This window comes from Canis aureus, chromosome 19 (assembly GCF_053574225.1).
Source record: "Canis aureus isolate CA01 chromosome 19, VMU_Caureus_v.1.0, whole genome shotgun sequence".
In the NCBI taxonomy this organism is placed as follows: Eukaryota; Metazoa; Chordata; class Mammalia; order Carnivora; family Canidae; genus Canis; species Canis aureus.
This window is the reverse complement of record NC_135629.1, coordinates 47,116,643-47,129,113: the sequence shown is the minus strand read 5'-3', so window position 1 is coordinate 47,129,113 and position 12,471 is coordinate 47,116,643. Positions and strand designations below refer to the sequence as shown.

The 12,471-nt window shown below is 47.9% G+C and overlaps 1 protein-coding gene and 1 long non-coding RNA gene across 11 annotated transcripts in view; one reads left to right on the top strand and one right to left on the bottom strand.

Moving 5' to 3' along the window:
• The window catches only part of LOC144290377 (uncharacterized), a 131,938-nt gene that overhangs the window by 37,016 nt on the left and 82,451 nt on the right, over positions 1-12,471 (top strand). The gene's annotated exons all lie outside the window — the stretch shown is intronic.
• Positions 1-12,471, bottom strand: part of MED26 (mediator complex subunit 26) — a 54,119-nt gene that overhangs the window by 11,551 nt on the left and 30,097 nt on the right. For 2 of the 4 annotated variants that reach the window (XM_077859518.1, XM_077859519.1), the window contains exon 2: positions 1,066-1,112. The exons of 1 other annotated variant lie outside the window; for it this stretch is intronic. The gene's annotated coding sequence lies outside the window, so the exon portion shown is untranslated. Of the gene's footprint in view, positions 1-1,065; positions 1,113-12,133; positions 12,216-12,471 lie in introns of all 4 variants that reach the window. One more of the 4 variants, XM_077859520.1, reaches the window with a different exon arrangement.

The following is a 12,471-nucleotide window of genomic DNA, read 5'->3' as shown; positions in this document are numbered from 1 at the left end:
GCAGGCAGGGCAGGCCGGGCAGTGGGGGGGGGGGGGGGGGAGGGCACACAGAGAAGACCCCAAGGTCTGCTCCAAAGGAAGGGCAGGAAGCCAGTAGGTGACTACTGGTGGAAGTTATTCCTTAACTACCTCACTGAGTGCTTTCAGATCCTAGACTGGAGGTTCATGGGGGCACAATCATGTATATACTCTGTAAGACAGGAAAGTCAGCGTCACACAGGCAGCTCAATCAGCCAGTGTCTGCAGCACTGGATACACAGGCACCCCTAAACAAGGTACCCCCCAGCTCTGGCATGGGGAGAGAGAAAGCACATCCTCACTCACATCTACGGGACACCCCAGGGACACATGCTCCTTACTACCAACCCAGTTCCCAGGGCTTTTATGGGGGAGGGAGGGTCTTCCCACCATATGAGAACCAAGAGCAGGCACAGAGGAAGCAGAAAGGCCTTTGTTCCTGGGGAGACCCTCAGAGCATGCTAAGTCACCACTCCCGCCAGGCTAACCAGTGGTATTTGCTGCTTGGCTCACAGAGCACAGGAGGAAGGGGGGCTGGATGCACACAGGTGACAGCACAAAGGAGAGGACAGCACCCCATAGAAGCAGCCTGGGCACAATTCTGGGCCAAGGAACACAGGATGCTACCACTCTGTGCCCAAGGCTGGTGACATCCCTGTTCCCCCACCCCCTGGGGCCGAGTGGGGGCAGTGAGGAGTCTGTGTGGTACTCCATGGCACGCTGAGCTCTGTGGGAACCGCTAAAGGTACACTGCTCACCCCCAGCTTTTAATGACACAGTTCAGAATGTTTACTGGAGAAATGATGCACTTGGGTGTGGGTGGCAGAGAGGGGATGGATGAAGTGATGCTGATTGGCTGTAAACTGATTTTTACTGAAGCCAGGGCACAGTTACATTATTCTACTTTTATGTTTGAAATTAGCCACAAATCTAAATGGCTACAAAATTCACCCATTTCCTCACATGTGGATGGGAGGGGTTACTGGATATGGAATGAGACGGCAGTTGGCAGACACACCAACGCATGGAAGTGAAGTGAGCAAATACCTGTTTTCCAATTGCACATGGTAGCTTCTCGCTGTCTCATCTGGTACCTGTGTGGGGAGTGAGGCCAAGGGCTGGTGGGATGCCGTCTCCCTCCACGGTGAGCCTGCTTTCAGCCCCCACTACCTCTGAGTCAAACTACAGGGCACATTCTATCTGGTGCAACCTTTGGACATTCTCACTAAGCCCCCTGCAGGCAACTGAGCTGCTACTCAACAGACTCTGTAAAGACTGCCTGCATCCCTGGTGTGGAACAAGGTCTGGGGTCTTTTCTCTGAGGCAGGTCCACAACTCCCTGCAAAGAGCCCACAGAGAACTGGAAACTGGGCATGTCTGATTCTTCATGCTTCCAAAGCTGCTCCCTGCCCTCAGGGAGGATGCCACAGGGTCCAGGGGGGCACCCAACCAGACATGGGCCACACAGCTTCCTGAGGGGCTCTCCAGGGAGCTGGGGATGGCTACACCCACAGAGAAAGCAGGTTCTGTGGCTGGGCTGCCAGACTGCTAAGGCCAGGGAGGGAGGAGTCAGCACCTTAGGCTTCTGACGAGACTGCAAGCCCCAAGCCACACCAAAGTACTTGCCCATCTGCAGAGGCTAGCATGTGTGTGTTCACACACACATGAGGTCAGAAGCTAGGGGAAGGGCAAAGTCTGGGGACATCTCACAGTGGGGCCCAGGTCAGGTCGGGTGACCAGAGAAGGTGGAAACACGGTAAAGAGTGAAGAGGGAAGGGACAGCCAGCCAATGCTGCCCTGTGGCAGCCCTCTGAAACCCAGTGTCATCACTGGCTCCTCCAGAGTCCAGGACGCCAACCAGATTGGCTTCAGAAACCTGCCTGTAACAAGGTACATGGAATCATCTTTAAAACAAAACCCCACTGGAAAAAATATTTTAACTGGCCCTCATCACATGTCTGAAAGTTGCTCTGTGAATCAGATCATTGGTCTGATCCTGGATTCGTGTGCAGAGGTGGGGCCAGTGCAGTGGGGTAAACCTGCCATTGACCAGCCTCCTCCTCCCCTATTTCAGGGGCTATGTAGGTAAACCCCAGACCCTGAGTAATTACCACCCCATGGGGGATTTCCAAAGCCATGTGAAACAAGGAACCGAGACACTGAGCTTCAGAGTCTGGGAGGCCTGTTGCTCACCCTTCTTTTCTCCATGCATCAAGGGTTTCTGTCCTGCCCCAAACCCCCATTCTCTTAGAAATTAAGCTGGATGTGTGCAGCCATGGTGGCAAAGGGGAAACCTTGTGCTCCTTGAGGTCTGAGCACTGATGGGGCCCACGATTAGTGAGCTGTGAGCAGCCCACCTCAGCCTGATTCTCAGAGGACCACCATTTGTTGGGTTCCTCCAGGAGCTAAGCTCTCTAGCTTTTCATCCTTGCAATCCCACTTTACAGATAAGGCAACTGAGGGTCTGGAAAGGTAATGGAGATCCAGGGCTCACTACTCAGCCAGAAGGTGGCAGAGTATAGTCTTATATTAGCCAGGCATATACTCCGCCTATCACAGCCCCGCTGGTACTTTACTAGGTGGGATGAGGGAGGGCACCAAGATGCCACCAGGCTGGTGGTGTCGGCATCTCGCCCACATATTTTCTCCCTGACCTGCCACAGCAGGTAAACACACAGGTTACAGAGTTCCTTGAAGCCACACAGAGCCACTGGCTTTGTGCCTAGCAGATCTCTGGGCTGCCTCTGCCTTCCCTCCAAGGCAGCCTAGAGCCAGGGAGATCCATACACTTACCCACAACAGGGGCTTCAGCCCACCCAGTGCTTGCCCTAAGCAGCAGGTCACTTAGTAGACAACAAGAGCACTGTAGGCCCCGGCAATGGCACACAGCATAAGTCTTCCTGCTTCTGATGAACTGCACACACATTCCCAGGTGGGTGCCATTCTTTCTGTGGTTCAAACTGCCTCCGCTACAAGTTGGTGTTAAGAGGTGGCAACACCTACATCCCCCAGAGATCCCGGCTGAGCACAGCGCATGTCCCACCCCATTTCCCTGAGTAAGGAAAAGGCATCAGTGTGGCATGACCCTTCCTCTTGGCTCTGGAAGGTGCATCCTCCTGGCCTTGCTCTGGTTCCACAGCCAGGCAGGAGCAAGAGGAACCTCCCTCAGGTCATCTGCACTTGGCCTGGTCAAGGTACCGTTCTCTTCCAGGACCCCAGTGGGAGCCTCACACCCATAGAGTAAAGTCTCTTTCATTCATGGCTTCTTAGAAGAATGACATGGCTGGGCCGGGGGAAGGGGGCAGCAGTGCTGTGTCCCAGCTGTAGCCGCCAAGCTCACCACTTACAAAAAAAGCACTTCCTCATCAGAGGGGCCCATATGCTCCCCAGGAGAGTCCACAGCTGGAACATGGCTACTGCCTGCATGGCCCTGACCATCACACAGCCCACAGAACACCCGCGGCCGGCCAGAGCATGTAATTGCAGCTGCAACTCGGCCCAGGGGATAGAAACCCCAGCCTGGGCCAACCAGGGACCAGGCTGAGCAGTGTCCATGAGCAGCATAGCGCAGGAAGAGGAAGCCCAGGGCAGCAGCTGGAGCTCCTCATCAGCACACATGAGCAGCATGAGCAACTGCCATCCTTGGTCACCAAGAGGCTACCAGATGGGAAGGGGGATGTGGGGAGGGGAGGAGAGGTAGCACTCTCCCTGCAGCCCCAGCACCCAAACTGTCCCTCTCTCCCTACTACTATTTATCTCAGTAGCTCTTTCCGACAAAACTATGTACTTAAACTTTCCTGACCTCTGAATCAGGTCCACAGGACACACACAATTCTCTTTTAGAGAATTACATATTGAGAGCACAAGAGCTCTCAATATGTAATCTGTGAACTGGTTCATTCCTGCACTGACACAACTATTAGAAAGCCAGGCAGAGCATTTCCTTTCTGCCATACATGCTCACAGAAGGGTCTCACCAGCAGAGCATCTGATGACAGCACTCATTGTCAGGTGAGGACTTCCCTCTCCCATCCTCGCAGTAAGAATACAGATACAGAAGGGACCAATGCCCACGAGAGGGGCGCACACAATGCTTGACCCACATGCATGCAGAATATAGGCAATCCAAAGTGAGAACCAGCCAGCTTTTTAGGAACTGATAGGGGCCAACCTCCAAAAGACTGTGAAGTAAAACATCAAGGTGACAACAGTGAGCTCCTGTGCTGCCAAATGAAACACCCAGTGGTGGGGCTGGGTAGAGAAGGGCCAGGCAATAGAGCTGTACAAAGATACAGTGGGGCTGAACCTAGCCTCTAACGCTGCCCAACTCGGACTTAAGCAAGACCAACCACAAATCAGTCCAGCTCCTCCTCCATCAACAGGGAAGCCTGGGCGGAATATGTTGGAAAAACCACAGATCATTTCTGTAGAATCCGAATGGCATTCTGCCCACCATCTTGAGAGACTCTGCCTATGGGGCCAGGTCAGGTGGGCTCTGCAAGTTCACTAACAGTCTGCTCTGTGGTCTCTAAGATCCCTTCAGGCAGCACAGTGCCCAGCATGGTACCAGGCTACCAGTCCACCAACCTGGGCTGCTGAAAGATCCTGGGAGCCAAAGGTATTCCAGAATTCCCCTTGACAAGTCACCAAATGCTTTCTGAACAACTACAGCAGGCCTAGAGTACGCAGGAAGGCATGTATAGCCCAGTCCTGAGGGATGGCCGGAGGCAAGGACAGACACAATAGGGGGAACATCATGACTGAGGCTCAGTTAAGCTGCCAGGAGCCCAGGTGCAAGGAGCCCAGAACTGCAGCAACATCCAGCAAGCTCTTTTAGAAGAGAAGGATTACATAGTAGAGAACCAAGACATACCCTCTCAGAGGGACTCAAAACCAGAACTAGCCCCAGAACTTGAAGAAGCTGCCATGGGACGCTGGGTAAAAGTAACCATACCATAAATGAAGTCCAGGATGCCCCAGGTAAGCAGTAAAAGTGTTACTGACATGTAAATGACATGCAGGGTCTGGTAGCTCTCCTTTTCCTGAGCACTCCCACAGGGTCACCATGTCCCTTCTGAGCTGAGCGGACAGGAAAAGAGCAACAGGAACTGCCAGAATCTGGGTTGGGGCCACAATGGGTAAATCATTTGGCAAGTCTCAGGTTAAATATCAAGGAGCTCTTGTCTCCTTTTAAATAGGAATCTGACAGACCCGCAAACTCACCACAAACATAATTAAGGGTGGGTGTGCCTGTCCTACACAGGGTGGTGGCCATCAGCTAGGCCATAAACTCTATACTGAGTGCTCCAGGGCATAAAGCACCAGAGATCAGTAGATGGCTCTGATCCCACCCACCCATTCAGCCCACTCAGCTGTTCCCTCAGACACTAAGTAGGAGGATGACAGAGGCTTCCTACAGGCTCCTGGAAGGGGAACAAGAGACACACATGGACACCCAGGATGCTGCCTGACACACCTATCAGCACTCAAAAAGAAGTCACCCCCTACACTTGGCAGGCATCAGCCCCAAGGCCACTCCTCCCCCTACCTGCTGCCCTGCAACTCAAGGCTCCATGTGGAGCTAGAGGAACCACTGGGCACAGGGACTTTTCTCAGCGGGCATTCCTGCAACAGGGGCTGCCATGGAGAGAACCAAGAACAGAGTCACTCATGAAACAGGAAGGTGAGTTGTACATTCTGTGTCAAACATCGTATAAGGATAGATATTCATACCCTGCGACCCAACAATTTCACTCTGAGGCACATACCAACAGAAACGTGAACACCCATGCATGGAGAACATATTCAGAACAGCCCTAACTAAAAACCACCTGAATGGCCATCACTGGCATCATGAGTGACTAAATCATGGTCGATCCATTCAGCGCAGAATGAACAAACTATGCTACACACAACATCAGAGATAAATCTCAAAACAGTGTCCAGTAAAAAAGCCAGGCACAAAAGAATACATTCTGTATTGGATTGAAAGCTCCCAAGCAGGCAAGACTAAAGCCAGGGAAAACGGATGGGGAGTTGCTGGGAAAGGGAACAAGAGTAGCTTCTCGGGAAATGCTCTATTCTTTGCCCTGGGTGGCAGGTTACTCAGGTGAGTTCACTTCATAAGCATTCAATTAAATGTAAAGCTAACAACTTGTACGCTTTTCTGGATGAGGCCATCCTGGCCTAGAAACAGATGCCAGAGAACTGCTGGGGTTGAAGAGGAGGAGACATTGGTGAGTCAGCCCCTGGGTCCCCCACAGTGGCACAGACCCTCTCAGGGTCCCACAGAGAGGGCTGCACAAGCCCAGGCTATCTCTGAGACACACAGCATGCACTATGTTTCAAAGCTCAGAGAAACATGTCCATACACTCCTGCCCTGGGCAGGGTTCAGTTCTGAGCAGGACAAGGGTTCTGTAGGTTCCAGGGAAGAAGCACTCAACAGCTCAGTGTCCTCAAGAAAAGTAAGCTCTAAACTTACTGGATAAGCAGGCAGGCAGCACCCACTGCCTAGGTATTGCTGGCCAGTGCTGTGCTGGGCATCTGTCTCTTACCATACCATGGTCTCTTCTGAAACTACAGACCCCTAAAGTAGGTATTATGCTGTTTCCCCAGGATGGAAGCCAGGGCACCTATTAAACATCTGGCCACAGGTTCATTACTGATCTAAGCTGCTAATCCTATGCAGTTAGCCCATGTCTGACTCCATGCAATAGGCCATTAACAAGTCATGCTGGTAACTTGGGCAGAAATAGACAGCTGGCTTGAAGGAGGGCAATGGAACAATGAGGATAAGGAAACTCTTCGTGCCTAACCCAAGAAAAAGCTATCAAAGTAAGGGAGACTAGAAATTAAAGTGAGGGAGGCAGATAACATTTGAAAATCAATGTAATCTGTCATATTAAGAGGCCAAAAATGAAAAGGCCTTAGCTTATTTCAAAAGATATGGAAAAAAGGTTTGACAGAATTGGACATTTTTTCCTGATAAAAAACTTCCAGCAGACTAGGAATAGAAGAGAAACCTTTTTGGCCTGATAAGTGCTTCAACAATTCCCAGAGCTAACATCACACTTGATGGTGAATGACTCTATGTCCCCCCGCTCACAGGTGCAAGACAAGGATATGTGGTCACCACTGCTATTCATTCAGTCTTGTCGGGAGATTCTAGCCAATGTAATAAAGCAAGAAAAGAGTGGGGGAGGGGGAGACATCAAGATTCAAAAGAAGAAGTAAAACTGTTTATTCACAAATAACAGAATAGTCCATATGGAAAATCTTATAGCATCTACAAAAAAGCTACCAGAATAAGTGAGTTTATTAGTAAGATGGCAGGATACAAGTTCAATAGGAAATCTGACTGTATTTTTATATGCAGGCAACAAACATTCAGAAAAATGAAATCTCAAAAAACCAATTCCATTTATAATAGCAATTAAAAAATATGCAAGTACTTAGGAATACATTTGACAAAAGACATGAACGAGTTCAACACCAAAAAGTGCAACATTGAAAAGTGCAAAACATGGCTGAGAAAAATTAAAAGAATCATCAATTAATGAAGAGATATACTGAGTAAATCTTTTCAATTGAAAAGTCAAGAGTGAGTCAAGAGTGTTAAGATGTCATTTCTTCCCCAAACTCATCTATATAGCTTCAATGCAATTGCAATCAAAATTCCAGCAGGGTCTTTGAGTGAAACTGACAAGTTGATTTAAAATCTATATGGAATCACACAGAAGTCCTAGAATAGCCAACACATTTGGAAAAAAAGAAAACCAGAAGATTATAATCAAGACAATGTGGTACTAAAGACAGATAAACAGATCAATGGAATAGAACAGAGTCCATTTACAGACCCACACATTCATGGTCAACTGATCCTTAACAAAAAAGTGTTAAGATAATTCAGTGAATGATCTTTCAACAAATAGTGCTAGAATAATTGGACAGCCATATGCAAACAACAACAACAAATAAAAAACAAAATCCTCAATCTCTACCTTATAAGATACACAAATATTAACACCAAATGGATTACAAACGTAAATATAAAAGTTAATTAAAACTATAGACCATCTAGAAGAAAACATAGGAGGAAAATCTTAGTGACCTTGGGTTTGGGAAAAACTAAAAGTACAAAAGAAAAGGCACAAAATCTAGAGAAAACATAAATTGGATTTCATCAAAATTGAAAATCTTTGCTCTTTAAAACACGACACTTAAAAAAAAAAAAAAAAAATAAATAAATAAATAAATAAATAAATAAAACACGACACTTAAATTTTTTTAAAAAAAAAAAAGGCAAGCCAGAAAATGTATAAATGAATCATATATCTAAGAATGGACATGCATCTAGAATACATTAAAAAAAAAAAAAAAAAACTCAACTCAGTGATTAGGCAAAGAACCCAAGGGGAAAAAAATGGAAAAATGGTTTGAATGAATATTCAAGGGCAGCCCGGGTGGCTCAGTTTAGCACTGCCTTCAGCCCAGGGCCTGATCCTGGAGACCCGGGATCAAGTCCCATTGTTGGGCTCCCTGCATGGAGCCTGCTTCTCCCTCTGCCAGTGTCTCTTCCTCTCTCTCTGTGTCTCTCATGAATAAATAAATAAAATCTTAAAAAAAAAAAAAAAAAGAATATTCAAGTCTTTCATCAAAGAAGAGAGATGCATGGCAAATAAACACATGAAGAGATGCACATCAATATTAGTCACTAGATAAATGCTTAAAATCACCGTAAGATATCACTACATACCTATTAGAATGACTAAAATGAAAAAGACTGACCATACCAAATGCTGGCCAAGATGTGGAGCAAATGACATTCTCATACACTGCTGGTGGGAGTGTAACATCATACAACCACCTTGGAAGTCCTTCAGGCAGATTCTTAACCCAAAAGTCCATCAACACATGGGTAGATAAATGAATTGTAGTATACCCATAAAATGCACTAATACTCAGCAACAAAAAAGAATGAGCTATTGATATATACAACATGCATGAATCTGAAAATAAATATGCAGAATGAAAGAGGCCAGACCAAAATAAAATAGTACATAGTGCATGATTTCACAAAATCTAGAAAAGGCAAGCAAATTCTACAGTGACAGAAAACATATGAGCAGTTGCATGGGGACTAGGGTGGGCTGGATGGAAGATTACAAAGGGGCAAAAAGAAACCTCTGGAAATGATGGATATGTTATTACCCTGATTGGATGGTTTCTCAGATGTATATAGGTCAAAATATATCAAATTGCACACCTTTAATGTACACAGTTTACTGTATGTCAATTATACTTCAGTAAAGCTGTAAATTACTGTGGAAGCAAATGATACATGTAACAAGAGCCCAGAAAAAGAAGGGGTGGTGGTAGGCAGAGAGTAGAAACACTTCTTTGTTGCAGAGGAGGCATTAAGACCCCCAACCTGGGCTCAGCCCTCCCTGGGGCTGGAGGATGGGGCCGAACCTTCTCCCCTCAGTAAAATGAAGAGGACTATCATGCCTGGGCAACCAAGGGATATAAGGATTGAACAACAAACCCAATGTTGCATATAACAGCTCCAGCAGGCACCACTAAATATCAGCTTTTCTTTCTAGGACATTCTACATGCCCCTGCAAACACCTGCACATCCAACAGACTGTGTATCAGAACTACGGCTTAGAACAGGTGATCTGTGGCTTAGAGCTGGGCCCCAGCCCTCAGGAGGACAGACTATGGCTGAAGCTGGATAACAATGTCTCAAAGGTTGTGAAAAAAAAGGCTCATCAGCCATCAAAGGCTGAACTTAAGGACATGTGCCTTCCTCATCCTGCCCTCAAAGTTTTGTCATACTTTTACTGGAGACCCAAGAGAGGGAGCCAATTTCCCATGCTCAAATGAGAGAAAGGCCAGTGGCCACAAACATCTACAGAATATCTTAGGCATACATACACATGAAAGAAAAGGAAAGAGAAAAAGAAAAAGAGAAAAAAAGAAAGAGAGGAAGAGAGAGAGAAAACGAGAGAGAGAGAGAGAAAGAAAGAAAAAAGGAAAGAAAGAGAGAGAGAGAGAGAGAGAGAGAGAGAGAGAGAGAGAAATGAATCAATCTTAGGCAAATGACAATCTGTTCTTCCCCCAAACAGTGGTGTGAGAAATAACCTGGTATCCATCCTCCTGACATGAAAATACCTTCCATGCATCTATCTAATTGCTTCTTTTCCCTCCTAGCTCTGCATGATTTTCTCCAAATGGGAATTAGCCTCCTGTAACTGAATTTGTCTGAAATCTTGACTTTCCCTCCAGACAGGTGAGCTAGACCCTTACTATTTTCAAGTGTGACCTGGGGCTGAGTAGCACCAGTGTCACCCAGAGCTGCTTGGACAGGCACAATCTTGACTCAAGTCCAGACCTCCCAGATCAGAGATGCATTTGAATAAGCCTGTGAGAAAATTCACAAACAGAGAGATGGTGGACAGAACCACCCTTCCCAAGGCAGAAGGTTCTGTCTGGCACCTTGTGCCCAGCCCAGCCCATTCAGATACTCCCCAGCAGTAATGCCACCACCACCAGCAGCATCCTGTTTTCCAGAGCACAGGGTTCCTCCAATCCTGAGGACAAACCTAAATTTGGACAAGGATGTGATATCCTCAAGTTCACACATCCACAGGCCAGGCAGGTCATTGTACTGCCCCACCAGTGGCGGGCTGCAGAATCTGTGCATACATCCATTCCCCACAGAGCCCAATGGGCCCAGCTGTGGGACCCTGTCCATCTCATGACAACCCCAGGGAAAGCCCTGCCCAGATGTGGTGTGACAGGGTCCAGATGAACCATCACAGAATGGAAGGATGGTTGACGGCCAGGCTGAGGGGAAGAGAGGGATGTGCTGCCACCAGCCAGCAGTGGTGCCCATTGTCAGAAACCACAACACATGGCAAACGCAGGCTGCAGGGCTGAAGAGCCCTGTGCGCAGGCAGTCCCCCTCAGCGGACATTAGCAAATCAAACTACACATGTCCCTTCCAAACAGGAGCCCAAGAGCAGCAAACTTTACCCACTCACCCCATATGACACGTGGAACCTGTCACCACCAGCTCTATAACCTGGGCAGCCTCCACCATGCCCCAGGGCTGCCAGGGCCCAGGCCTCATCCACTCCCAGAGCTCCTGCCCCAAAATGCATCTCCCCTCTTCCAAACCACAAAGCCAGCATTTCTGAAATAATTTTGCTTCAGCTCCAACAAGGACCAAGTAGCTTCTGTGGGCTGAGCTGATGACCAATTACAACATTGGTGACATTCTCTAAATAAGGGGAGAAGAACTTTCCAGGTTCCAGTCAACTACTTACATACCCTGCCTTGGAGGAATATACCTGTTTCAAAAGGTAGCAGCTGTTAAGAACATCGCCAAACTCAGTTTTGAAAGCACAAGTCAACTAAAGTAACTCACACACGTCACACAGCTGAACCCCTCACAGAACTTGACCAGCTGGTGTTGCTTCTGCCAGATTCCTACCCATCCAAACTCTACCTACTGCCAGGTTCCATGACCTGCAGGGAGAAAAGCACAAGTCCCCAAATAGGAAAGGACTTCAACAACCCTCAGCAATATCTCATGGATCCAAGAACCTGGTGCCAAGGAACCTACCTGGAAGGCATGGTGAAACGGGCACCCCTCCCGTAACTGCTACCGCAGAAAGTAAGGCCAACACACCATCTTAACCTTGGGTTTTTCTGGGAGGGTGGATGGGCAGGGGAGAGTGAGCTGAGAGAGGCCCACATGCCTGCTCTCTCTTTCCTAGCCCTCATTCCCCCCACACACAACACAACATTCCAGCTTGTTGTGTACTGTCCTACTTGTTGTCTGCAGGTATGCTCCATAAGAGCAAGGACCTTGGTCTTGTTTACTGTTGCTTCCTCAGTGCCTAGAGTAGCGCCTGGCACATAACAGGAACTGGAAAAGTGAGTGAATAAATGAATGAACAAACGGATTGATGAATGAGGGCCCCACTTTACTTTCCTCCGTTGATAGGTACCATGTTTATTCCAATATCGCAAATATCTCAAAGGTCTCCCTCTGTGGCAAGTCAGAATCTGCTGCCTCCAAGTTGGTGTCCAGAAAGCAAACATACCTTGTCCCATTTCTAGCTGACCACCCGCCTCCCGAGGGTCAAGGGAACAGGGAGGTGACTCTTCAGTGGTCTTCAAGCATCCCTAGGAAGAACAAGGCAAAAGGCACCATTGTCTGGGGATGGGGTGGAGGGTAGGGGGACAGGCAGAGGGAAAGCCAAGGCAAGAACAGGAGGAAGCCAGCTGTTCCTGTCTCCTGAGGCCGTGGCTGGGATGGCACAGACTTTGTTACTCCTCCAGACAAACATATTTGCTCAGCAGGACTCAGTGGCTTTGGGGAGAGTCTTTCATTTTCAATACAGTGGCCTGGAAGTTACTATAACCACAAATATTTTCTCCA